Raw genomic sequence first — 25,182 nt, 5'->3', positions numbered from 1 at the left:
CAGCAAAAATATAGTTCGGAAAGTAAATTGCGTACTTTTCATTACCAGTACTGTTACCTATTCAAAGTCGAGTTCTGGCGGACTGTCAATTTGCCCTTTGATGTAGGCCTCCGGTGTTTCCACTTGAATAATATCAACATCAACATTATAAGAATCACCCGAGATATAATGCTTGAGTCTTTGTCCATTCACCACTTGCGTAGCATTGCCTTGGAGAGAGCTAATTTTGATTGCTCCTGAACGATACACCTCCTCGACAACATATGGTCCTTCCCATTTCGAGAGTAATTTCCCTGCAAAGAATCTGAGACGAGACCGATACAATAGGACTTTATCCCCAATATTAAATTCTCTTTTGATAATCCTCCTATCATGCCATTTTTTAACTTTCTCTTTAAAGAGTTTAGCATTTTCATATGCTTCACTTCTCCATTCATCTAGAGAACTCAATTGCAACAACCTCTTATCACCGGCAAGTTTAGGATCTTTATTTAATTCTCTAACAGCCCAATAAGCTTTGTGCTCTAGTTCTAAAGGTAAATGACAAGCTTTCCCATAAACCATTTTATAAGGTGACATTCCCATGGGATTTTTATAAGCAGTTCTATAAGCCCAAAGTGCATCCTTCAATTTACTAGCCCAATTCTTTCTAGTTTTATTAACGGTCTTTCCCAAAATAGATTTAATCTCTCTATTTGATAACTCTACTTGACCACTAGTTTGAGGATGATAAGCAGAAGCAATTCTATGATTAATACCATACCTAGCAAGAGTTTTTCTAAAACCTCCATGAATAAAATGAGAACCTCCATCAGTCATAATATATCTAGGTACTCCAAATCTAGGAAAAATAATATCTAAGAGCATTCTTAAAGAGGTCTCACCATCAGCACTTTTTGTAGGTATAGCCTCCACCCATTTAGTAACATAATCAACAGCAACAAGTATATGAGTGTTACCTTCTGAAGACGGAAAAGGTCCCATGAAGTCAAATCCCCAACAATCAAACGGTTCAATAACAAGAGTATAATTCATAGGCATTTCATTGCGTCTGGAGATATTACCAACCCTTTGGCATTCATCACAAGATAAAATAAACTTTCTCGCATCCTTGAAGAGAGTTGGCCAATAAAAACCTGATTGTAGAACCTTTTGCGCGGTTCTTTCTCCGGCGTGATGTCCTCCATAAGCACTACCATGACATTTACTCAATATCTCCTGTTGTTCATATTCAGGGACACACCTTCGCATAATACCATCCACTCCTTCTTTATATAAGTGTGGGTCATCCCAGAAATAATGCCTCAAGTCATAAAAGAATTTCCTCCTTTGCTGAGCTGAAAAGGTTGGAGGCAAGTACTTGGAAACAATAAAGTTAGCATAATCAGCATACCAAGGACTGTCTCGCGAGCTCACCTTTATTACAGCCAATTGTTCATTTGGAAAACTATCATTAACAGGAACAGGATCATAAGCAATATTTTCCAATCTAGACAAATTATCAGCAACAGGATTATCAGCACCTTTCCTATCTACAATATGTAAGTCAAATTCTTGCAACAGAAGTACCCATCTAATAAGCCTCGGCTTAGCATCTTTCTTTGTCATAAGGTATCTAATTGCAGCATGATCAGTATGAATAGTAACTTTTGAATCAACAATATAAGATCTAAATTTATCACAAGCAAAGACTACAGCTAATAATTCCTTTTCAGTTGTAGCATAATTTCTTTGAGCAGCATCAAGAGTTTTACTAGCATAATGAATAACATTCAGTTTTTTATCTACTCGCTGTCCAAGAACAGCGCCTACAGCAAAATCACTAGCATCACACATAATTTCAAAGGGTAAATTCCAATCAGGAGGTTCAACTATAGGAGCAGTTGTTAAGGCTTTCTTAAGAGTTTCAAACGCTTCCTTACAATCATCATCAAAAACAAATGGTACATCTTTTTGAAGAAGATTAGTAAGAGGCTTTGAAATCTTGGAGAAATCTTTAATAAATCTCCTATAAAACCCAGCATGACCAAGAACACTACGAATACCTTTAACATCCCTCGGATAGGGCATCTTCTCAATTGCTTCAACTTTAGCTCTATCAACTTCAATACCTCTCTCAGAAATTTTATGTCCCAATACAATTCCTTCATTAACCATAAAGTGGCATTTCTCCCAATTAAGAACAAGGTTAGTTTCTTCACATCTCTGCAAAACTTTATCAAGGTTTCGCAAGCAACTATCAAAAGAATTCCCATAGATGGAAAAATCATCCATGAATACCTCTACAATACTTTCACAAAAACCATGAAAAATAGCAGACATGCATCTTTGAAAAGTAGCAGGAGCATTACATAAACCAAAAGGCATGCGTCTATAAGCATAAGTTCCATAAGGACAAGTAAAGGTGGTTTTCTCTTGATCTTTAGCTTTAACAGCAATTTGTGAAAACCCAGAATAACCATCAAGAAAGCAAAAATGAGTATTTTTAGACAATCTTTCTAGCATTTGATCAATAAATGGTAAAGGGTAATGATCTTTCTTAGTAACTTTATTAACTTTTCGAAAATCAATGCACATTCTATACCCTACAACTACTCTTTGAGGAATGAGCTCATCATTATCATTAGGCACAACAGTCATACCTCCTTTCTTGGGAACGCAATGCACAGGACTAACCCATCTACTATCAGCAATAGGATATATAATACCAGCTTCAAGAAGTCGTAATACCTCATTCCTTACCACTTCCTTCATCTTCGGAATTAGACGACACTGAGGTTCAACAACAGGCTTTGCATCATCTTCCATATTAATAGCATGTTGGCATATAGACGGAGAAATCCCCTTCAAATCATCAAGAGTGTAGCCAATAGCGCCTCGATGCTTCTTCAATATTTCCAATAACCTTTCTTCCTCAATTTCTGAAAGCTTAGAACTAATAATAACAGGATATATTTTCTTATCATCAATATGAGCATATTTAAGATTATCAGGTAAAGGCTTTAAATCAAAAACAGGATCTTCCTTTGGTGGCGGTGTTGTACCCAAATCTTCCACCGGTAAATCATGCTTGAGAATAGGTTGGCGAAGAAAAATTTCCTCAAGCTCATCTCTTTCTTTCCTAAAAATTTCGCTCTCGCTATCCTCCAAATGTTGCTGCAAAGGATTATTAGGAACAAGAACAATAGATGCACATTGCTCCATTTTAAAATCATTACTAGGCAAATCAGCTTTATAAGGAGTTTTAGTAAATTTAGAGAAGTTAAACTCATAAGATTCACCAGCAAATTTAGTCAAAATTTTCTCTTTCTTGCAATCTATAATAGCTCCACAAGTATTTAGAAAAGGTCTACCAAAAATAATAGGACAATAATCACTAGCAGCAGAACCAAGTACCAAAAAGTCAGCAGGATATTTAATCTTACCGCATAAAACTTCCACATCTCGAACAATACCAATTGGAGAAATAGTTTCTCTATTAGCCAGCTGAATAACCACATCAATATCTTCAAGTTCGCAAGAATCAATTTCGTGCATAATCTCCGTGTAAAGCTCATACGGAATAGCACTAACACTTGCACCAATATCACATAATCCATAATAGCAATGATCACCAATTCTAACAGATAGCATAGGAACACTAGCTTGTTTGGGTTTATTAGGATGTGAAACAATATTAGAAGCATCTTCACAGAAAATAATATGACCATCCTCCACATTTTCAGTCACAAGATCTTTAATTATTGCAACAAAGAGGTTCAACTTTTATTTGTTCTTCATGTTATTCAGGTTTATTTTAACTTTTTTGAACCGCACTATTTATAACAGAGTACTACTTCATTTTAGCTTGGAAAGGAGTTTTTTCAATATAAACTTCAGGAATAACATGATCAGCAGTTTCAACTACAACGCATTTATTAATAGATGAATCAATTTTATCTTTATACGGTTCATGATACTTATCAAAATTCTTCTTTGGCAATTCATAATGAGAGGCAAAAGCTTTATAAAGATTTACAGCAACTTGAGAATCAAGACCATATGTAGCACTCATATTACGAAATTTATCAGTATCCATAAAAGCTTCAATGCATTTATAATCATAAATTATACCTGATTCTCTATCCTTGTCGTTCTCCCAACCTTCAGTATTTTCTTGGATCCGATCAAGAAGGTCCCTTTTAAACTCTTCTTTGTTGCGTGTAAATGATCCAGAACAAGAAGTATCCAGCAAGGTCTTGTCTTGAAAAGAAAGTCTTGCATAGAAATTATCAATAATAACATTACCAGGAAGCTCATGAATGGGGCATTTGAGCATTAAAGACTTCAGTCTCCCCCAAGCTTGGGCAATACTCTCCCCATCATGAGGCCAAAAATTATATATGCGATTCCGATCCTTATGAATTTCACTTGGAGGATAGAACTTAGAATAAAACCGGGGCACAATATCATTCCATTCAAGAGAATCCCCATTATCCAGTAATTTATACCAATGCGCCGCCTTACCGGACAACGACAAAGAGAATAGTTTCTTCCTCACTTCATCCATAGCAATAACTGCACATTTGAATAACCCGCATAATTCATGCAAAAACAGTAAATGATCACCAGGATGGACAGTTCCATCCCCTTCATAGCGGTTATCCATAACACGTTCAATAATTTTCATAGGTATTTTATATGGTATCACTTCCTCACCTGGCGCCTCATCCACTACCGTTGCAGTAGTAGTAGATTTCCCAAATAGAAATTGAAGAGAAGATCTCTCCATAATGACTTATAGCAGCAGGCAGAAATAAAATCAGCACAACAAGAAGGTTTTCCTTACCAATTCCACTTACCAATAGCGCTTCACTCCCCGGCAACGGCGCCGAGAAAATAGTCTTGATGACCCACAAGTATAGGGGTGTATCGTAGTATCTTCGATAAGTAAGAATGTCGATCCCAACGAGGAGCGAGAAGGTGTTGACAAGCAGTTTCGATGAAGGATTCACTGTAAATGCTCACGGACAAGTATTCGTGGGGTTTGATGTAACAGTTGAATAAAGTACGAGTATGTAAAGTGCGAGAGTAATAATTGCAGTGAGTGGCCCAATCCTTTTTAGCACAAAGGACAAGCCGGTTTGTTTACTTATAATGACCAAACGTTCTCGAGGACACACGGGATTTTAGTCTAATGCTTTCGCTACATACGGCTAAATAATCTTCATTGTTGTGATAAGTGTTGTGTGGGTGAACCTATGCTAATGTACTGCCCTTCCTAGGACTAATACATACTTGTGATTATACCCCTTGCAAGCATCCGCAACTACAAGAAAGTAATTAAGAATAAATCTAACCACAGCCTTAAACTCTGAGATCCTGCGATCCCTCTGCATCGATATACCGGCGGGGTTTAGGTTTGTCACTCCGGCAACCCCGCAATTGGCAAACGAATACAAGATGCATTCCCCTAGGCCCATAAATGGTGAAGTGTCATGTAGTCGACGTTCACATGACACCACTAGAAGAATAACACCACAACTTAAATATCACACCATTGAATATTACTCATCCATAGTTCACTACTAACATTTAGACTTCACCCATGTCCTCAAGAACTAAACGAACTACTCACGAGACATCATACGGAACATGATCAGAGGTGATATGATGATGAATAATAATCTGAACATAAACTTGGTTCAATGGTTTCACTCAATAGCATCAACAACAAGTAGAAATCGATACCGGGAGAGTTTCCCCTATCAAACAATCAAGATCAAACCCAAATTGCTATGGCGGTGACGGTGTCCAGCGGTGATGACGGCGGTGATGATGGTGGAGATGATGATGATGGTGATGGCGATGATGTCCAGCTTGATGACGGTGATGATGGCGTCGATTTCCCCCTCCCGGAGGGAATTTCCCCGGCGGATTCCTGCCCGCCGGAGAGCTCTTTTCTCTCTGGTGTTCTCCGCCCCGCAGAGGCGGCTGTAACTCTTCGCGAGGTACCCTCTGTGGCTTAGGTCTTCGGGACGAAGGGTTTGGCGAAGAAAAGGAGGCGAAAGGGGTCGTGGGCCCTCCACACCACAGGCCGGCGCGGCCGGGGCACAGGCCGCGCCGCCCTAGGGTGTGGGCCCACCCTGGCTGCTCCTGGCTCCTCCTTCTGGCTTCCTTCGTCATCTTGAAAAATAGGATTTTTGGTATAATTTCCTTCCAGAGTTGATCTTCCGAAATATTGCGTTCTGACGGTGCTTTTTCCAGCAGAATCCTGGCTCCGGTGTTCGATCCTCCAATAATGATGAAACATGCAAAATAGATGAAATAACATAAGTATTGTGTCCCAATATGAAATATATCAATGAATAACAGCAAATTATGATATAAAATAGTGATGCAAATTGGACGTATCAGTACACCATAGTGCCATATTACATCGTAGCTGGATTATCGCAACTGGTAGAACCAAGTTTTAAGTACCCAAATAGGAAGATGTCACCACAACCATTAGTAAAGTCCATTAGCATAAGAAAATGTCCTAATCCAAGAATCTTTAGAGAGTAAGCCTATAAGCTTAGAGTGTTGGAAGAAATCATAGGATTTAAGAAAGTATCCATGCCAGACATCAAAAGACTCCAAGAAGAATCTGGACTAGAGATATATTCAACTATATCTAGTGTGATCACCATGGAGTTGAAGGATGGTGATCTGTTCAAGACATTTCAACATTCCGAAACATGAGAGTGTTCGAACTTCGGGACGAAGTTCAGTTTAAGGGGGAGAGGCTGTAATATCCCAGGTTTAGAGGCAATAAAATGAGAGAACACCAAAGTGTGCATTGCATTCATGCATAGAAAATCCGGGGGATTTTCGCGCTTTCAAATAAAACTTACCACAGTAACTGAAGTTTCACTTGACTTGCTGGAACTGAAGTAGATCATCAAGTCAAGCGCTATAAACTTCACTGTGATCTTTGCTAAAACCCTGTTTTGGGTAGAGATGATTTGATCTATGGGCTAGATCATATAGAAGTAGATTTACAACAAACAACACCTTAAGTAAGGTTCAACTACAAGATCTTATAAAGGATCTCAACATGCCATTCCTTGCAACAACACATGAATAATTATTCAATCCTAAATCAAAGAAAACAATTAATTAAGAAACTATTCTATACTTATCTTTTCCATATCTTCTACTAAATAAATGTTCCTACCATGAGTCACATGGTATATTTGTTCAACTACAATACTTGAACCAAGTCAAGAACACTCATATTCATTCTTCATTAACTTTGGATCATTCCAACCTTGTTTCCCAATTCATACCATTAAACCTAGAGAAAGGAGAGAATCATTCATATGCTTATTCTATCCATTGAATAGAACCTAGATTACTATTTAAACCTTATCCAAAGGAGGTACTTGTTGATACTAACCAATGACACAAGAAATATAAGTCAAGTATTAAACCCTACTTAACCTAGCTCATACTTGATGGTAAGTATGAACCTATTCTTCTAGTAATGATGGAGAGACAAGTGTTGTGATCATTACACCTTGGTAATGATCATAAACCCTAGAGGAAACCCTACCTATCTCAGAGAGCTTAAGCTACATATGTATACTCAAGCATATGGACCAATACTTGATCTAGTAGAGAGAACCAGGATTCACTAATGAATTATTAGGAGGCCATACTTTGATCATTACAAATTGGGTGATGATCATAAACCCTAAGAATCTAAGTGAGTGTGTTGAGAGAAGTATTAAAGAAGAGAAATTAGTGAGGAATAAGTGGATCATGTCTAATGCATGATCTTACCTTATAAATTGAGATGCTAAGTTAAACCTCTACAAGTGATCCATAGATCTCATTCTTCACATGAAATGATAACTATATCAATAGTAGTTAACCCAAACCAATACTCAAGCCTTGTATAGAGTAGTAATGATGTTGTATTTAAACCTTGCCAATTCAAATATCACTTTGGATTATAATTAGAACCTTGCCATGCCTCATGCCTATATAATACTGCAATTAGTGAAGCATCACCAAAACTATAAACCATTCTCCACATAAAATGATGAATCCAATCCATCCTCAATACCATTTATTTTAAACCTTAGCCATAATTAAAATAGATATGAACCATCAATATTGCTAAGCACATTAGTTAAACCCAATAATAGGTTCACCATGCACATGTGGTAAATTTTCAAATCATTTAAACAGAAATGGTTCCTAAATTATAAAAGAATGGAGATCAATATCTTAACCATTTCCATTTTATTAAACCTCCCAAAGTGTCACTCTAATTAAAATTCTATAGTTGTTTAAACAAAAGAATTGTGCAGTGAGTATTATCATGAAATGATACGGAATGATATTGATATTAAAATAGTTTTGAACCTACAAAACAAAATAGAAATCAGATCTGAATTCAAATAGAAATATCAAACAAAAAATAAAAACAGAAACTAAAATTTTGAAATAAGAAAGAGAGGGAAACTTACCTCTTCAGCCGAAGCAGGCCTCAGCAGCCCAGCAGCAGCCCAGTACCACCTCCACTTACCAGCCCAGCCTAAGCCCACCGTATCGATTCGCTTTAAGAATCGTGCGAGGGAAGAAGCTACCTTCTTCTTCTTCCTGGCGGTCGACAGCACGATGGCGCGGCTCGGCCACGTCCTCGCTGCGGATAGAGACGCCGCCGGACGCCATCCATCATGCCAGAGGCCAATACAAGGATCTCCACGTCCAGAGTTATCCTAATTACGCCAAGATCCGTGCCCAAATACATCTCCGTCGAGGTCGCAGTATCCTGGCCGCCGGCGACGAATTACCGTCGATGCCGAGCTCTTCTGGAGCTATAAAACCACGAGCAGACGCGCGCAAACCCTAGCTACGCTCAGCGTCTCTCCATTGCATCCCTATCCCTTTCTAACTCTCACTGGAACCACAACCATGGCCGGCTAGTTCTCCGGCTAGCCGTCGATTCGAAGCACCCCGGTGTCCATGGAGTGGAGGAGGAGAAGCACGAGGTCATGGTGATCGTGATGGAGCAAGGAATCGAAAAGGGGAGGTCTCAATCGTCGCCAATCGTCTGTTCCCTTTCGCCGGTCTTCCGCAGAAAAGTGGAGCTCATCATCGTCTCTGGCTCCGATTGACTCCGGCAACCATCCAGGAAGAATCAGGGTGAGATGACGTTTCTTCTGAGACTCAAATCGCATCTTAGCGCTGTCTCTAGCTTGATCTCAATACCTCACCGGAGTATACCGCCGCGGAAGGAGGTCGCCGTCGCTGCTCCGGTGATCCCCTGAGTAGGGCGACACCACCATCGTGTTCAGTGAATCGAGGCGAGTCGGAAACCCCCAGTAGTCCATCCCGGGGAGCCATAAAACGGCAGCGCCGCCGTGTGCTGACCGCCGGCGTCAAGCCGCCGGCGAGGTCAACATGGCCTGTAGGACCCCGTGTAGACTTTGACTGGTCCACGCCAACGTGGCAGTCGACGTGTACCTGGCCCCACTCGTCAGTCTCTGTGTGAGTATCTGAACCGGTAAGTTTAGTAATTATCAGATAATTTAAATTCCAGTAAATAGTTGAAACTTTATAAAATCATATAAAATTCATTTCAACTCAGAAAATTATGAATAAGATATCAAAATGTTCACAAAAATAAACTCTATTCAAATAAAATATAAAACAAAAATGTGTGTCCAAAATAAAAATTCACTTATTTTTAATTTTGTTAATTATGTATTTTCAATTATTTAAAATCCAATTTGAATTCAATAAATTAGTAAAGTTTCAAAATTAAATTTTAACTATTCAGTAACTAATTAAAATGTTAAGATTAATTTCATTTATCATAGTTGCATTAACTTAATTATTAGTGGTAATTCATAAACCCTAATTACAAATTACTATTTTCTATTTTCTTTAAATAGTAATAACTCAAGAAAATATTAAAAGCCAATATTATTTTGGTAATTCAAAACTTATTTACTTAAACCTCTTTAGTTAACAAGTTAATTATTTTAAAACATAATAACAATTATTAAACCCTGATTATTAATTAAACCAAGATAGGAGTTACTCTAATTATTAAGTCTTGTGAAGATTAATAAAATGCCAAACCATTACTAATTATGCTTCAAAGTAACTATTTACCACACCATGACAATAAACCTCAATCATCAAACCCTAGTAGCACCCTAATAATAAACCCTAATACCAACCTTGTGTAGCAAATCACATCACATGCTCCTATCCAACTAAATCCTACTTAGGAAATGATAAGTCACTTAGCTTAGAAACTACTAGTGATTACCTAGTGAAGCAAATGAGAAACCATAGTAACCCTAATAGCTAATTTATAGAACCATCTTGATAACCATCCTTTGATATGATATCATAATCAACCATAGTAATAACTCTACCAATACTTGTTACATATAAACCCATTCTAATTAAAGAACCCAACTAGTTCCTATTAGTAAAACTAAATGAATTCAATAGAAAACCCTAGAAAACCATAGCTCCTATGCATAGTAGTTCATATTCTTATTTAACTTGTTCTTCAAAGGTTATTCTTTTGAAGTACAAATGTTAATTAAACCATAGAAGCCCTAGTTCCTATTTAAAGTACTTACTATTTCTAAATCAACATGTTCTTCAAAAGTTATTCTTTTGAAGTATAGTAGAAGTAATCATCAACCATGTTATGTAGGACTTAAAATTGACAAATGTTCTTTACATATTATTCCATCACTATTCTTTATGTGTATAATTGTTATAATGTCTTATATCACTTGATTACGATGCTAATATAACCAAACCCTAATAAGAACCTTGTTTGAGAACCATTCTAAAAGTGCAACCAACCCTAAAGAAATATTTACAATTCATACATCATAAATCATCGAGGTTAGGTTATGCTTGGGACGATTGCATCTCATACTATACATTATAGCATCTTTGCCAGTTCTTTAAACATTGTCCTTACCGGACGATGATGGTATTTCAGAATTTGGAGTTATCACGTATCGAAGCTTTTGCCTGCATAATCTTGCAGTCAAGAAAGGCAAGTTCATCGCTTGCTCATGTCATTTGATTATTTGTATCAAACTATATGCAAAGTACTATACTTATCACTCATGCATTGAAAAGCAAAGTATTATTTTACAATTATGAATATGACTATGTGGTGGGCAATGGAACCATGGTATGTGTTGATATGGTGGAGGTTCCATTGCATGGGTTATATCACCCTAGGATTAATTACCAATGCCGTCCAGTGATTCTAGCGCCGTACAAATCGCGTTAACCATGAGATCTATAATGGCTCTGGGGAAGTCAGCTGTATCTTTTCCCTTCTGCACGCCAAAGGATTGGTAGAGCCGGCGGGGTGTTGGAGGCACTGCCGTAGGTTGGGATAGCCTTTTAAATCCCCATCCATTAGTGATGATGGCTCTACGATCTATGATGGATTGTCCGGAGTACACCATGAGTAAAGCCGTATTATCGGGGGAAGTCTACTGGAGGTGTACGGTTGGACAAAAGGGTGGGTTTGCAGAGTCGCGGAGAAGGCAGTGATTGGCTTGGATCTTATACTGGGCCTCACACCAAAGGAAGTGTGGACGGGGACATACTCTCGGCCGGCAACATGGTTAAGATCTCTTGTGGGGTAAAGTAACGCACCTCTGCAGAGGGTATCAAGAATTGTGACTGTCACTCCCTGTTCCGGGAAGGGAACTGCGAACGTGGCAGGAAAGGAACTCCACGAAGTTCTAGTCAACCTGTGAAGACTGACGGGCATAGTTTTCAGAATAAAATAAACCTTTTGAAGAAATGTTTATGAAAACTTGCATTGGCCTATGACTTTATGGTCTATGGCTGTAGCTAGTGCATGATACACCTATTTCCTAATATGAACTTGCTGAGTACGCTTGTACTCATTCTATCTCGTTTGAACCCCCTTCTTAGATCAAGGAACCGAAGGAGAAACTACCGTGGAACTCAAAGACAAAGGAGTCAACTGCAACAGGACGAAGAATCTAATTAAAGAAGTCAATGGAGTCAACTTCTGCACCAACTATTATGGAAATCTAGACTAGTAATAGAAGGGAACCTTTCCCTAATCCTAGCACCTAAGTAGCTAGAATTCTATAGCAAGCCTAGTAGCTCTTAAACTGGAGTTAGCAATAAGATAGACTACGAGTCGTTCTTCTGGAGCTTTATTTGAAGTTTTACCTCACTGTAAAGTAGGAGGCTATGTTGATCTTATGTAAACAGTTCATGTGTACTTCTATAGACATACCTTGGACTCGCATATGTTTCTGTTGTACCACTCTGAGAGATGTAATATGAGTGGAACGGTGTTTCACTTTTGTTATGTCAACGACTTGTGTACTACACCATGCAGTGGTACGCTGGGTCACCGCAGAAATATATATATATATCCCCAAGAATATGTTCAGATATATATTGAGATATATATATGCACGAATGATATGTCCATGGTATGCCATGCGCGCATGCACACTAATTGTATATATATTATGAGGCAACTTAATCAAATGTGTTTTCATTCGAGAGAACTTGTCAAGATTCAAGTTAATTAATTTATCAGCGCTAATTATTTGGTCGCCTGCTTGATGCGCAATTAAGTGTCGTTGGCCTATATATATGTAGTGTTTAATTAGGGTTTAGGTTTTAGGGTCTAGGGTTTAGTGTTTAGGGTGTTTAGGGTATAATTAGGGATTAGGGTTTTAGGGTTTAAGGTTTAGGGATCATCGATCGAGTGCACACACACATTATTAGAGGCACCCGCGCCTTTGCGCATAAAGTGCATGCGTATATATATAAGTGTGTTTCTTGTCCACCAACGATATATAGATCGAGAGATAGAGATTGAAATCCCCAAGAATATGTTCAAATATACGCACACACATGAATTATTAGAGGCACCCGCGCCTTTGCGCATAAAGTGCATGCATATGTGTGTTGTTCTGGCCACCAACGATAGATCGAGAGAGATAGATAGATTGAAATCCCCAAGAATTAGAGGACCCCTTGCACAAGTGTTGGCCATCTATATATAATATGAATCCCAATAATGTTCATCCATGATAGGGCATATGGTGTGAAGCAAATTTTTTTGAGAACTTGTAAAGATTCAAATTTATCAGTGCTAATGGAAACTAGTGCACATTAGAGGACCCCCTCTTACACGTGTTGGCCATCTATGTATAGTTTGAATCCAAATAATGTTCATACATGATAGGCTATATGTGAATCAATTTTTTCTTCCAAGAACTTGTCAAGATTCAAATTTATCGGTGCTAATGGAAACTAGTGCGCACTAGACGAGCCCCTTGCGCAAGTGCTGGCCATTACATATAGTTTAAAACTCAAGAATGTTCATACATGATAGGCCATATGTGCAAAGGAATTTTTTTTCCCGTGAACTTGTCAAAATTCAAGTTTATCGGTGCAAATGGAAACTAGTCCAAAAAATTACATAGAGGTCCAAGAGAACTAGACAATAACTAATAGGACCTGCAACTTTACAAAAAGGACCCCAAAACATATAGCAGAAAATCAATCGAGTCCTTCTGGACCGCACATCAGATCTCTGCTCCGCATCCTTTCCAGCAACTCCGTCGCCGGGGACGCACCACTTGGGACGGTGTCGCCGGTAGTCGCCAGGACGAAGGAGAAGAAGGGCCTCAGCAACGGCACATTGGCTCTGAGAAGGGCCGCTGAAAGGCCAAGATGTTCACGGGCAAGACGTATGACGCCGTCGTATGCCCCGAGCTTGTGAACGTTAGCAGCTTGACTTCCCCATTGACCAGATCTGAAGCACTGACCAAAGCAAGCCTCACCGTTAGCGCCATCACCTTGATGGCACCAGATCGGGGTTTGGCCAGCAAGATCCGCCAGATTCACCGTAGGCCAGATCTGAAGCCGATGACGAGATCCCCGACTCCATTGCGCCATTCTGCTCATGGGAAACACTGGATCTAAGCTTACAACAACATGAACTCCCTCGGATCCAAATTAACTGACTCAACTTTGCTTATCTAAATATGGATGTATCCACACATGTTTTTACTCGAGATACATACACGTCTAAGGAAAGTTGAATCAATTAATTTAGTTCGGAGGGTGTACGATATACAGAGAGAAGTTGGCCTCGTCTCCGGCCGGCGAGGCTGCCGGAGAGAAGGGGGAGAGGAGCCAGGGGAGTGGGAGAGACTCGAGAGAGAAAGAGAAGAGGAAGAAATGAGAGCTCCCTGGGGAAGAACATTATTTTTGTCGTTCTGCTCGTAGCTTGAAACTGAAAATTTCGGCCGCGCGCCAAATCATCCCGCCGCATCCATTCGAAAATCCCGTGACCAGTTTTACCCTTTTAACCCTGGTCCGGAAGCTACAACCCACCGACCATGGAGGGCTCATTCGGTAACAATGAAATATCTTGCCTAGATCCCGAACCCTCCCCACAGGCCCACACCCACCCACCAACCATTCGCCCCATTAGCTCAAAAATACTCTCACACGCCAAAGCTCTGACTCTCTACAGTACTAGATCTGCTTCGCCGCCGGCATACTCCTCCACAGCCTAGCCTTGATCGTGTTGGCTGTCCACCCACCTGATCCGCTCCCCCGCCGCCCTCGCCACCGACGGATCTGCTTCACCGCCGACCTCGCCACCGACGGATCTGCTTCACCGCCGACCTCGCCACCGACGGATCTGCTTCATCGCCGACCTCATCCATAGCGTAGCAATCAACGCCTTTCCTGTCGACGCACCGGATCCTCTCCAACGGAACCGTGTCTACTTCACCGCGCCCCCCCCTCCACAGAAGCCGATCTATTCCACCGACTACCTCGGCGCAGCGGCTGTATCAACTTCACCGAATCCCTTGCCAGCCAACCAGATCTGCTTCACTAACGCCCGCTTCTACTGAAACAGGGTCGACTCATCGTCTCCCACGTTCGCCGCCGCTGGAATGCAAGTTGCCGCCCCTGTCCACCCCGCCGCAGCTTGGTTAGTACGCTGGCCCGTTAGATCACGGTGTTTCTTTAGCCATGTTTTGTGTAGTTATTTGCAGATCTCATATGCCATTAAATTTCTTGATGTGTTACTTCGCATGAAGTTCGTTTAAATATTGTACAGTACCAAAGCATTATCCGGTCGCTACCATCCTGTTCATTCTACTGACACCTGTGTGCATCCACATATTTATAGGGGACCCATTCATTTGCTGCCAACTGTTTTTGTACTGCATGCTATTCCTTTTATAGTCATGCTATGGGCATTTCCAATCTGGTTGTTCTTATACCACGTCATTAGCTCACCGCTAGCCGCTAGCTGTTTTCTCGTGTCTGCTATTCTTTTACTGCTTTTATAATCATGCTATGTGCATTTCCAATCTGCTTGCTCTTATACCTCGTCTTTAGCTTATAGCTATTTTTTTCCATGAATGCTCCTGTCGCACAGCTTGTATAGTTATTGCTGCGTGCATGTCTGGTCTTTATATTATCGTAGACTAACTTGTCAATGTTATTTTTCCTAGGGATTGATCATGCGAACCACTTATTAGAATATCCAACATTAACAGCGGGGACGCTAGGGAAGGTTGGAATCTGAGTTCTTGGTTGGTAACTTTGGCAGTTTACTTTCGTTATTATCTATAACCTATATGCATTGTTCCGTATGCAAGAGATAAACACTTGGAACCCTGCCATAGCAATGCCATCCATGCTTTACTATGTTTCTGCCTATTTGATATGCTTGTCTTGGAGCAACTGCGAAGGTGATTTGAACCTGACATTTGGTCATTCTTAATGCCAATTTACTTTATGTGGAAAACCTTGGCATTACCCTACTCTAAATCTGAATGTCTGAAATTCATATCTCATGCAAAGCAACATCTAGTTGGTTTTAATCTGATATCTGGTAAATATTGGCTTATTCATTTGGCAGCTCAAGTTTTTTGTTATTTGAAACCAGCTGACTTGGTCTTAAATGTGATATCTAAACACAGATTAAGGACAATGGAGCAGGAGGATTAGCATTTCACTTGATGGCTGAACCTAAAATGACAGGCATGTCGACCACGACTAGTGCACGCAAGAGAAGGACCTGCAAATGTGAGCCGAGATGTTCTCGCTACATGCTGTTATCTGATCTCTACATTGTGTAATACATGTTTGAATAGTTAATTGTTGTAACTATTTTTGCAATATTACCAGAATGCAGTTTTAGTGAAGCAGTCATCATTAGAAGATAGTCGCCAAAGCGACCCTGTGCAACATTATGATGTAAGTCTGCTTAGTACAAGTTCCATACATTGTCTTATTTATGCAACTTGTTATTATCTTATATCTACATTGTATAATAAATGTTTGAATAGTTCACTGTTGTAACTATGTTTGCAATATTACTAGAATGCAGTTGTAATGAAGAAGTCCTTAGTAGAAGATAGAGCGCAAAAAAGGTTCCGGCGTGAGCCTATGCAACGATATAATGTAAGTCTGCGCTTAGTACTTGTGACTATCTCATATCGACAATGCTTAATACATGTTTGCATAGTTCATCGTTTAATCTTTTTGCATTATTATCAGAATGCAGTTCTGATGAAGCAATCTTCATTAGAAGAGAGGCCCACAAAAAGTTCTGATCTTTGTTCTGATGCATCCTCTCATAGCCGTCAACCTAGACCATTCTTTTCATCAAACAGTGAACATCTCAAGGCTGTACTTTATAAAAGACATGGTATTGCTGCTTTAAGGTCTGTAGCTGATATGTTGACCAAGAGTACACATGTTATTGATGATGCTAATAGAAGTCCTCAATGATTCTATGTAATTTTTTTATTTGGGCACATTAATTGCCTTGTAATTTTCCTAGTTATTTTATTTGTGTATGTAATTGTGTGTATCATTGATATCAGATTTTAGGCTCATGAAATTTAATGCAAGTTGACTAGTCAAACAACCAGGGCCCTATAACAGATTGGGCCGGCCCATTAACAGTAGTGTGGGACCCACTTTCATTTTGGGCCGGCTCACTTACTTACTGGGCCGGCCCGTTAACAGGAAGGTGGGACCCACCTGTGCTTTTGGCCCGGCCCACTGTCTTGTTGGGCCGGCCCACTTGCTACATGATGGACCCCACATACTAAATGGGTCGGCCCTTTAACTGGAAAGTGGGACCCACCTGTGTTTTTGGCCCGGCCCACTAGCGTGTTGGGCCGGCCCACTTGCTATATGGTGGACCCCACATATTAAATGGGCCGGCCCTTTAACAGGAAAGTGGGACCCACCTGTGCTTTTGGCCCGGCCCACTATCTTGTTGGGCCGGCCCACTTGCTATATGGTGGACCCCACATACTAAATGGGCCGGCCCTTTATCTGGGAAGTGGGACCCACCTGTGTTTTTGGCCCGGCCCACTATATTGTTGGGCCGGCCCACTTGCTATATGGTGGACCCCACATACTAAATGGGCTGGCCCATTAACAGGAAAGTGGGATCCACCTGTGCTTTTGGCCCGGTGTCGGGGGGAAGACCCCGGATAGGGCAATGGACGCGGAGCAGCCCGGCGGCCATCGTCGCGGCAGAAAGGCCGGCTGAGGAGCAGCGGTGCGCCGTGGCCGGCTGGTCCGGTCCTAAGCCGGCCGGCTCTAGGTCCTAGTCGGCACAGCTACGGCCACCAATGCCGTAGCGGGCCGGCTTCTACAAGCCATATCCGATCGGGGTTTGTACCTCGGACCGACTCGAGGCTGGCGAGTCTTGCACTTGGAAGGGACCGGGTTGGTGATCCGGGTTCCTTAAGTCCACGCCGACTCCATCTTCCGTAAAGCGCGGGGCACCGGTGGAGCAATAGTGCCGCGCGCGCCGGACAGCCGTCGGGGCTTACGACGATCCGTACCGGCTACGATGGGCGACGGCGACAGGGACACCTCCTCTCCATACCGCTGACCGTGGCAGCCGGATGGGACAGGCCACGATGCCTCAACAGCTCCTGACGTCACCGCCTCGGGAAGGAGCGGAAGCCGAAGCCGGCCAAGCCGGCCAGTAAACTATAGGGTCTTATATGTAAAGTGCCGGCGCCTATATAAGCCGCACTACCCCTCTCGTGCAGGGGATCGACCATTCTTACTTCACTCCACCCATAGAGCTGCCCTGAGAGAGAGACCATCTCTTCCTTAGCCTCCCAAGGGCAGCCGGACACAGCTCTAGGAGCCCCATTGTATTGTGTGATCATCATATACACTCTAGCAGGAGTAGAGGTGTTACCTCCATCGGAGGGCCTCGAACCTGGGTACGCCTCTGTGTCACGCGTCCCCATACCCGCATCCGGATACCGTCGTGAGATCCCTCAGGAACCACTTCGATTAGCCACCCTATGGCATATGCCGTGACCATACCACGGCACCCGGCCCACTGGCTTGGTGGGCCGGCCCATTTGATCTAATGTGGACCCCACGCACTAAATGGGCCGGCCCGATTAGCAGGAAAGTGGGACCCACCTGCTAATTGGGCCGGCCCAATAACTTCTTGGGCCGGCCCACTTGCTTTAAGGTGGACCCCACTTTGTAAATGGGCCGGCCCGATAACATGAAAGTGGGTCCCACATGTTTTGTGGGCCGGCCCTTTTGCCTGTTGACCGGTCAAACGAGTGCATTCGGCCCGGCCCACATGCTTAGTGGGCCGGCCCATTAATGTTTTGACCAGTCAACCTTAGAGGTTAGGCCCGACCCACGTAACTAATGGACCAGCCCAGCTATATAGTTGACCGGTCAAACTAAGTCAGCTGGCCCGGCCCGCAAACTTAATGGGCCGGCCCGCTTAAGACGTGGCAGGCCTCGTGTGGGCCTACCATCTACCACGGGGTTTCAGCGGTTAACGCCGTTAACTGCCAGTTAACGGCGTCTGCCACGTGGCAGTTTGCATGACGTCAGCAGTCAACGGGCTCCCGGAAACACTTCTGCAACGGTCCGATTTTCCGTGGCGGAAGGGCACCCAAGCGCGACGGACCGAAAAATACATGGTAGGACTTTGCCTGACGCAGTTTCGACAACAGAACCCATATCGTCGGGTTAGGCCCATAGGCGACGAAAAACACCCCTTAGCGGACGACTTTGAGACGTTGCCTATCAGAACTTTTCTTGTAGTGACCTTAGAAAACTCCTCCAATTCTGACCCCATCCCATGGCCCATAAGCAACTGAAAAGTAAGAACTGCCCCAACCAAGCGGCTACGGCGTTTCAATACCTCCACGGGCTCGGAAGGATCAACAAGGAAAGCATCCGCCATCTCGTCGAGAGTCTTGTCCTGCTTCATCTTCGGGAAGATCATCGAGTATAGCCTCGACAATGCTCCCTTGGTCTTTTGCAGTAGTCCAAGGACCTGGACATTAGACTCAGCGGCAAGTGACAAGGCATCGGCTGTGGAGTCCTCCCGAAGCTGATGACGTCGGCTGACAGTTATATTGGCGGCCTCTGAAAGAAAGACATATCAGTAATCAATGAAGAAACACCAATAAAAAAGCGGGATACCATGGGTTTTTACCTAATAAATCATTGACGGATTCACGGAGGACGCCTTCCTTCTTATCGATTGCAGCCGCCGCTGCACGCCTGGCATCTTGTTCATCCTTCATCTGCCGCTTCAGCCTCTTCACTTCCTCCTTCAACAAGGCGTTCTCATTCTTGGCATCGGTAGCAAGCCTGTTGGCCTCAAGCACCTGGTCAGCCGAAGATTTGATGGCCTTCCGAAGTTGGGAGTTTTCAGCCTCGAGGCGAGTGAATTGCTCAGCAAAATCCGCCACAGCATCAACTGTAACGTAAATCGGCTGCAGCCAGAAAAATCAAGAGGAGTCAGTTGGCAGAAACTCGACAAAGCCAGATAGATTAAATACTTACATGATCGCGGCCAGTCGACGGAGTGGGAGCATCACCAGGAGGAATGACTTTCGATATTGGAACTTTCTCCACACCCGTTCGCGAGGGAGGTGTTGACTTGGCGGGAGAAGGATTTGACTCCTTAGCCGATGCTGCCCTCTCAGAGACTAACTTGGCCCTCTTCGCGAGAGGAACATCGTCAGCATCAGAGCTACTTAAGTACAGTGCACAGTTAGCATGCAGGATGACAAGAAATAAATCAAGAAAAAGAGTATAGATGCTCACAGGTCCAGATCATCTTCACCCGCGAAGAAACTTGTTGAACTCTTCTTAACAGGAGGAGGCGAAGCAGCTTCATCGGCATCATTATCTCCTCTGCTAGGACTTGATTCAGCCGATGTGATAAAGTCATCGTGTACCTGCTTACGACGTCTGCTCCTGAGGAAGGCGTCATCTTCGGCAGCTTCCTCCTCTTGGACATCGCTGTCCTCAAGAACATGCTGAGCGTCCTCGGTTCCCTCAGAATCATCATCATCATCCTATAGTACCACGCCGCTCTCGGGTGAGGGAGGATAACATTGGGAAATGGTGGGAGCCCGTCGAAGGAGAGAAACTTGTAAGACACAACAGAAAAAGAAGTAATAACAGCAAGTGGAAAAAGACAGGGGACCACCTCGGTCGGAAGATGGTCAGAGTCATAAGGAGGACGAGCCGATGTCAGGATAATGTTGTCCTTCGTACTGAGGCACGTCAGCTGACGAACCTCATCCCGCAGCTCATCTGCCGACAGGTCGGCAGAACTGATCCTCGATTTGTCGGTCTTACCGGTGTATAGCCATAACTGGTGGGGTCGAGACATCAGCGGTTGCACTCGACGTTGTAGGAACACTAAAACTACTTCAGTGCCGCACATCGTCAAGCCTCCCGTGTTCTTCAGAGCGATGACCCGCTCAAACAGTCTGTCGGCTGTCGCCCTTTCTTCCGAAGAAAGAGCGTTTTGCCAGGACTTTTTCTTCTGAGCCACCAGAACATCATCAAAATGCGGAAGATTTGAGCGCCGCCCGGGCACTATGGGGTCGCGCAGATAAAACCACTTGTTGCGCCAGCCCTGGACGGACTCCTTCATTGGATAGTCAAAGTAGTTGACCTCCTTCCTAACGACAAAGCCAACGCCACCCACGACGGGGGGGCCATTGTTGCCGTTGTGGCGCTTCACGTAGAAGATCTTCCTCCAAAGACCCCAGTGAGGGTCAATGCCGAGGAAGGCCTCGCAAAGAGTGATAAAGATAGAGAGATGGAGGATGGAGTTTGGGGTCAGCTGCCAGAGCTGGATCCCATAAAAGAAAAGAAGGGAGCAAAGGAACTCATGGGCTGGAAGAGAGAGGCCGCGGGCGAGAAAGGCAAAGAACATAACAGTGAAACCCTTCGGGGGCTTTGGGCGAGAAACCGCACCTGGAAGACGAATATCATCTTCAGATGTGGAGACAAAGCCGAGGGCGCGCAGCCTGTTGATGTCGCGGTTGGAAATGGCGGAGGCGCTCCAATCATGGCTGACCTTAGCCGCGTCCGAGCTGCTGGCGCTTTTTCTTTTGCCCATGGTGTGCGAGGCTTGAAGACGAAGAAGCAGAGGAAGCAAGAAGGTTTGGGCGAAGAAGATGAGCAGTAAAAAGCGTGAGAAGTAAAAATGGAGGCCCTCTATTTATGCTGCAACAAATTTGTGCGAGATCGTGGCCATAACTCCACAGGTATCGTGGGAGGTGGAGCGGATCTGGTTATACACGTGGCACTTGATGGAGAACGGAACCGGCGGCCCATTATTCCCACGTTGTGCGAAAATCGAGGGGACGCCTCGGTCGCCGCGCGTGCACTGGTCAAATCCTACAAACTGCCCGCGCAGGACTAGGGTGGGCCCGTCAGGTCAAGTCTTGTCAATCAAACCACCGCAGCTGCACGACAGCAGTGACGTCATTATCGCCAGCGTTTGAAGGAAAAATGAAAAGTTATCGGATGGAGGACTTGAGTCTACGCCCGGCTGCAGACATCCGTACCTAGACTCGGGGGCTACTCCCATCGGGAGTGCTGACGCGCACCCGATAAAATGAAGACTCGAAGGAAAAATGTTTTGGAGGAAGAGATAATTGCTTGACTTAAGTCTGCACCCGGCTGCAAACACCCGCGCCCAGACTCGGGGGTTACTCCCATCGGGAGTGCGTGATACGCACCCGACAGAATGAGCAGTCGAAGGAAGAAGGGATTGAAGAAAAAATGTTTGAATAGCTCGAGTCTGCACTCGGTTACAAGCACTCGCACCCAGACTCGGGGGCTACTCCCATCGGGAGCGCGTGACGCACACCCGATAGAAGTTTTTTGCACTCCAGGATCATGCCCGGGGACTTGATTCTGTGTAGGGTAACGTTGGTTTGCCATCGGAAGTTAACCAACAAAAGTTGGGCACGTTACTCATTATCCCTTGCATAAAGAAAATATATCGGATGACCTATGAAGATTTGCAGGAAAAACTTTGGCAAAACGAAATATTCGAGTGGTACAACTTGAGTCTACACACGGATTGCAAGCATCCGTACCTAGACTCGGGGGCTACTCCCATCGGGAGCACTGACGCGCACCCGATAGAAGAAGGTGAAGCAGATTCAAGATGAACAAGGACAATGAAGGAGAAGAACATCAGGAGGAGACATGTTTTAGTCTCTACCCGAACTATCTTCGGCTAGACACTCGGGGGCTACTGACGTGGGCACTACCCTTCGGGTAACCGATGTTGCCCTATCCTGTACCATCTAGTTGGAGGCCCATGAAGACACTCGGAAGCAAGGCGGGCCACTAGGACGGTGCATCAGAAGGTTCCTTGACGGGCAAGACAAGGAAGCAGTCGAACAAGGAAAGATCGGATCTAAAACTACTGTAAACCTAGTCGTATTCGGTTAGACCGCTTGAGACCTGGTCTCCTATATAAAGGCCAGGAGAGGGGCTGCCGAGGGACACGATCAATCCTAGCAATCTTAGCCAGCAAAAGCTTAGAGCTAGGTCACCTTAGCAATTAGCCATCTCGACGAGATCTCAGCCAAACTATTCGGCACCCCATTGTAACCCATTATCATCATAATCAAGAATAGACAGGCATGACGTAAGGGTTTTACCTCATCGAGGGCCCCGAACCTGGGTAAATTGCTCTCCCCGCTTGTCTGTGAACCGATGTCTCGTGTCAGCTTGCAGGATTCCATCAACCCTAAGCCCCTATCGGAGGGCATTGCCGAGGAGCACCCTCGACAACCGGAACACCATGCATACGCTGGGCATAACAGAAAACATGCTGCAACCAACTCGCACAACGTTCCACGGAATCGTTCCGGGCTTGTCCTGCGCGCCAGTGGGAAAAGTCCGGGTGGATGTATCTTTTGGAGGGCGTGATATTTGCCGGGTGGAAAACGTTGAGTTCGAGGTGGTGGACCTAGATAGTCCCTACCATGCATTGTTGGGGAGACCGGCATTGACAGCTTTCATGGCCTCAACACACACGGCCTATCTCAAGATGAAGATGCCAGCACCTCGAGGACCCTTAACTGTGGTGGGAAACTACAAAGTCTCACTGGAAACCGCTTCAGCTGGATCAAACCTGGCAGAATCGCTGGTAATTGCAGAGGAAAAGAGGAGGATGCAAATCGCGGTTGCGCTGGCTCAGTCCTCGCAGCTGAGCTTAGCGGCAATGCGCGCAAACTTGGGCACACCGGCATTCAAGCCGACAAAAGAAACAAAGGACATTGTGCTCGATCCGGCTTACCCTGAGCGCACCATTCGTATCGGTGCCGGCATGAATGAGGCATAGGAAAGCGCGCTCGTCAGCTTCCTCCGTGAGAATCGGAATATCTTCGCCTGGTCTACTGATGACTTGGTAGGTGTTCCGAGGGAGCTGGCTGAGCACTCTTTAAATGTCCGGAAGGATGCTAAGCCGGTAAGGCAGCCGCTGCGCCGGTTTGCTGAAGACAGGAGAAAAATCATTGGAGAAGAGGTGACAAAGTTGTTGGTTGCCGGTTTCATCGTGAAAGTGCTGCATATTGAGTGGCCAGCCAGGTGCTGGTCGAAAAGAAGAAAGAAGAGAACCTTGAAGCAAAAGCTCCAAAGGTGTGGCGCATGTGCATCGACTACACCAACCTGAACAAAGCTTGCCCGAAAGATCCTTTCCCTTTACCCCGGATCGATCAAGTGATTGATTCCACTGCTGGGTGTGAATTGTTGTCTTTCCTGGATGCTTATTCCGGTTTCCACCAAATTCCCTTGAAAAAGGAAGATCAAATAAAAACTGTGTTCATTACCCCGCACAGGGCTTATTGCTATGTCACTATGCCTTTCGGTTTGCGCAACGCTGGTGCAACGTACCAGCGCTGTATGCAAAAATGCTTGTTTGATCAAATTGGAAAAATGTGCAAGTTTATGTGGACGATGTCGTAGTAAAAACTAAGGTAAAAGAAACCTTGATCGATGATCTCCGGCAAACATTTGATAACTTGAGAAGGTTCCCGATGAAACTCAATCCGGCAAAATGCACCTTCGGTGTCCCCGCCGGCAAGCTGCTTGGCTTTCTCGTATCGAGCCGGGGCATTGAGGTTAATCCGGTAAAAATCCGGGCAATCGAAAGAATGACTATACCGCGCGATCTCAAGGACGTGCAAAAGTTTACCGGAAGCTTGGCATCGCTAAGCCGGTTCATAAGTAGGTTAGGAGAGAAGGCTCTGCCGCTCTATGCCTTGATGAAAAAATCCGATAAGTTCGTCTGGACCCCTCAGGCAGACGCGGCGTTTAAAGAGCTAAAAACAATGCTGGCCACTGCGCCTATATTGGCTTCACCTCTACAAAGAGAGCCTATGCTATTGTACATAGCAGCAACAAACCGGGTTGTAAGTGTTGTGGTTGTAGTTGAAAGAGAAGAGGAAGGAAAAATCATGCAGAGGCCGGTATACTACCTGAGCGAGGTGCTCTCCCTCTCGAAGCAAAACTACCCACATTTCCAGAAAATGACTTATGGCGTGTTCATGGCCGCCACAAAGCTTAAGCATTACTTTGAGGAGCACCCCATGAAAGTGGTGAGTGAGGCACCCATTTCCGATATCATGTGCAACAAAGATGCTAGCGGTAGGATTGCAAAGTGGGCAATCCAGATATCACCATATGTACCGGTGTATGAAAGAAGGGATGCCATAAAATCACAAGCTTTGGCTGATTTCCTAGTTGATTGGGCGGAAATGCAATACAAGCCGCCAGACCAAAAAA

The sequence above is a fragment of the Lolium perenne genome, chromosome 2 (genome assembly GCF_019359855.2).
Source record: "Lolium perenne isolate Kyuss_39 chromosome 2, Kyuss_2.0, whole genome shotgun sequence".
NCBI classification, from domain to species: Eukaryota; Viridiplantae; Streptophyta; class Magnoliopsida; order Poales; family Poaceae; genus Lolium; species Lolium perenne.
The sequence above is the reverse complement of the archived record's forward strand: the minus strand, read 5'-3'. Positions refer to the sequence as shown.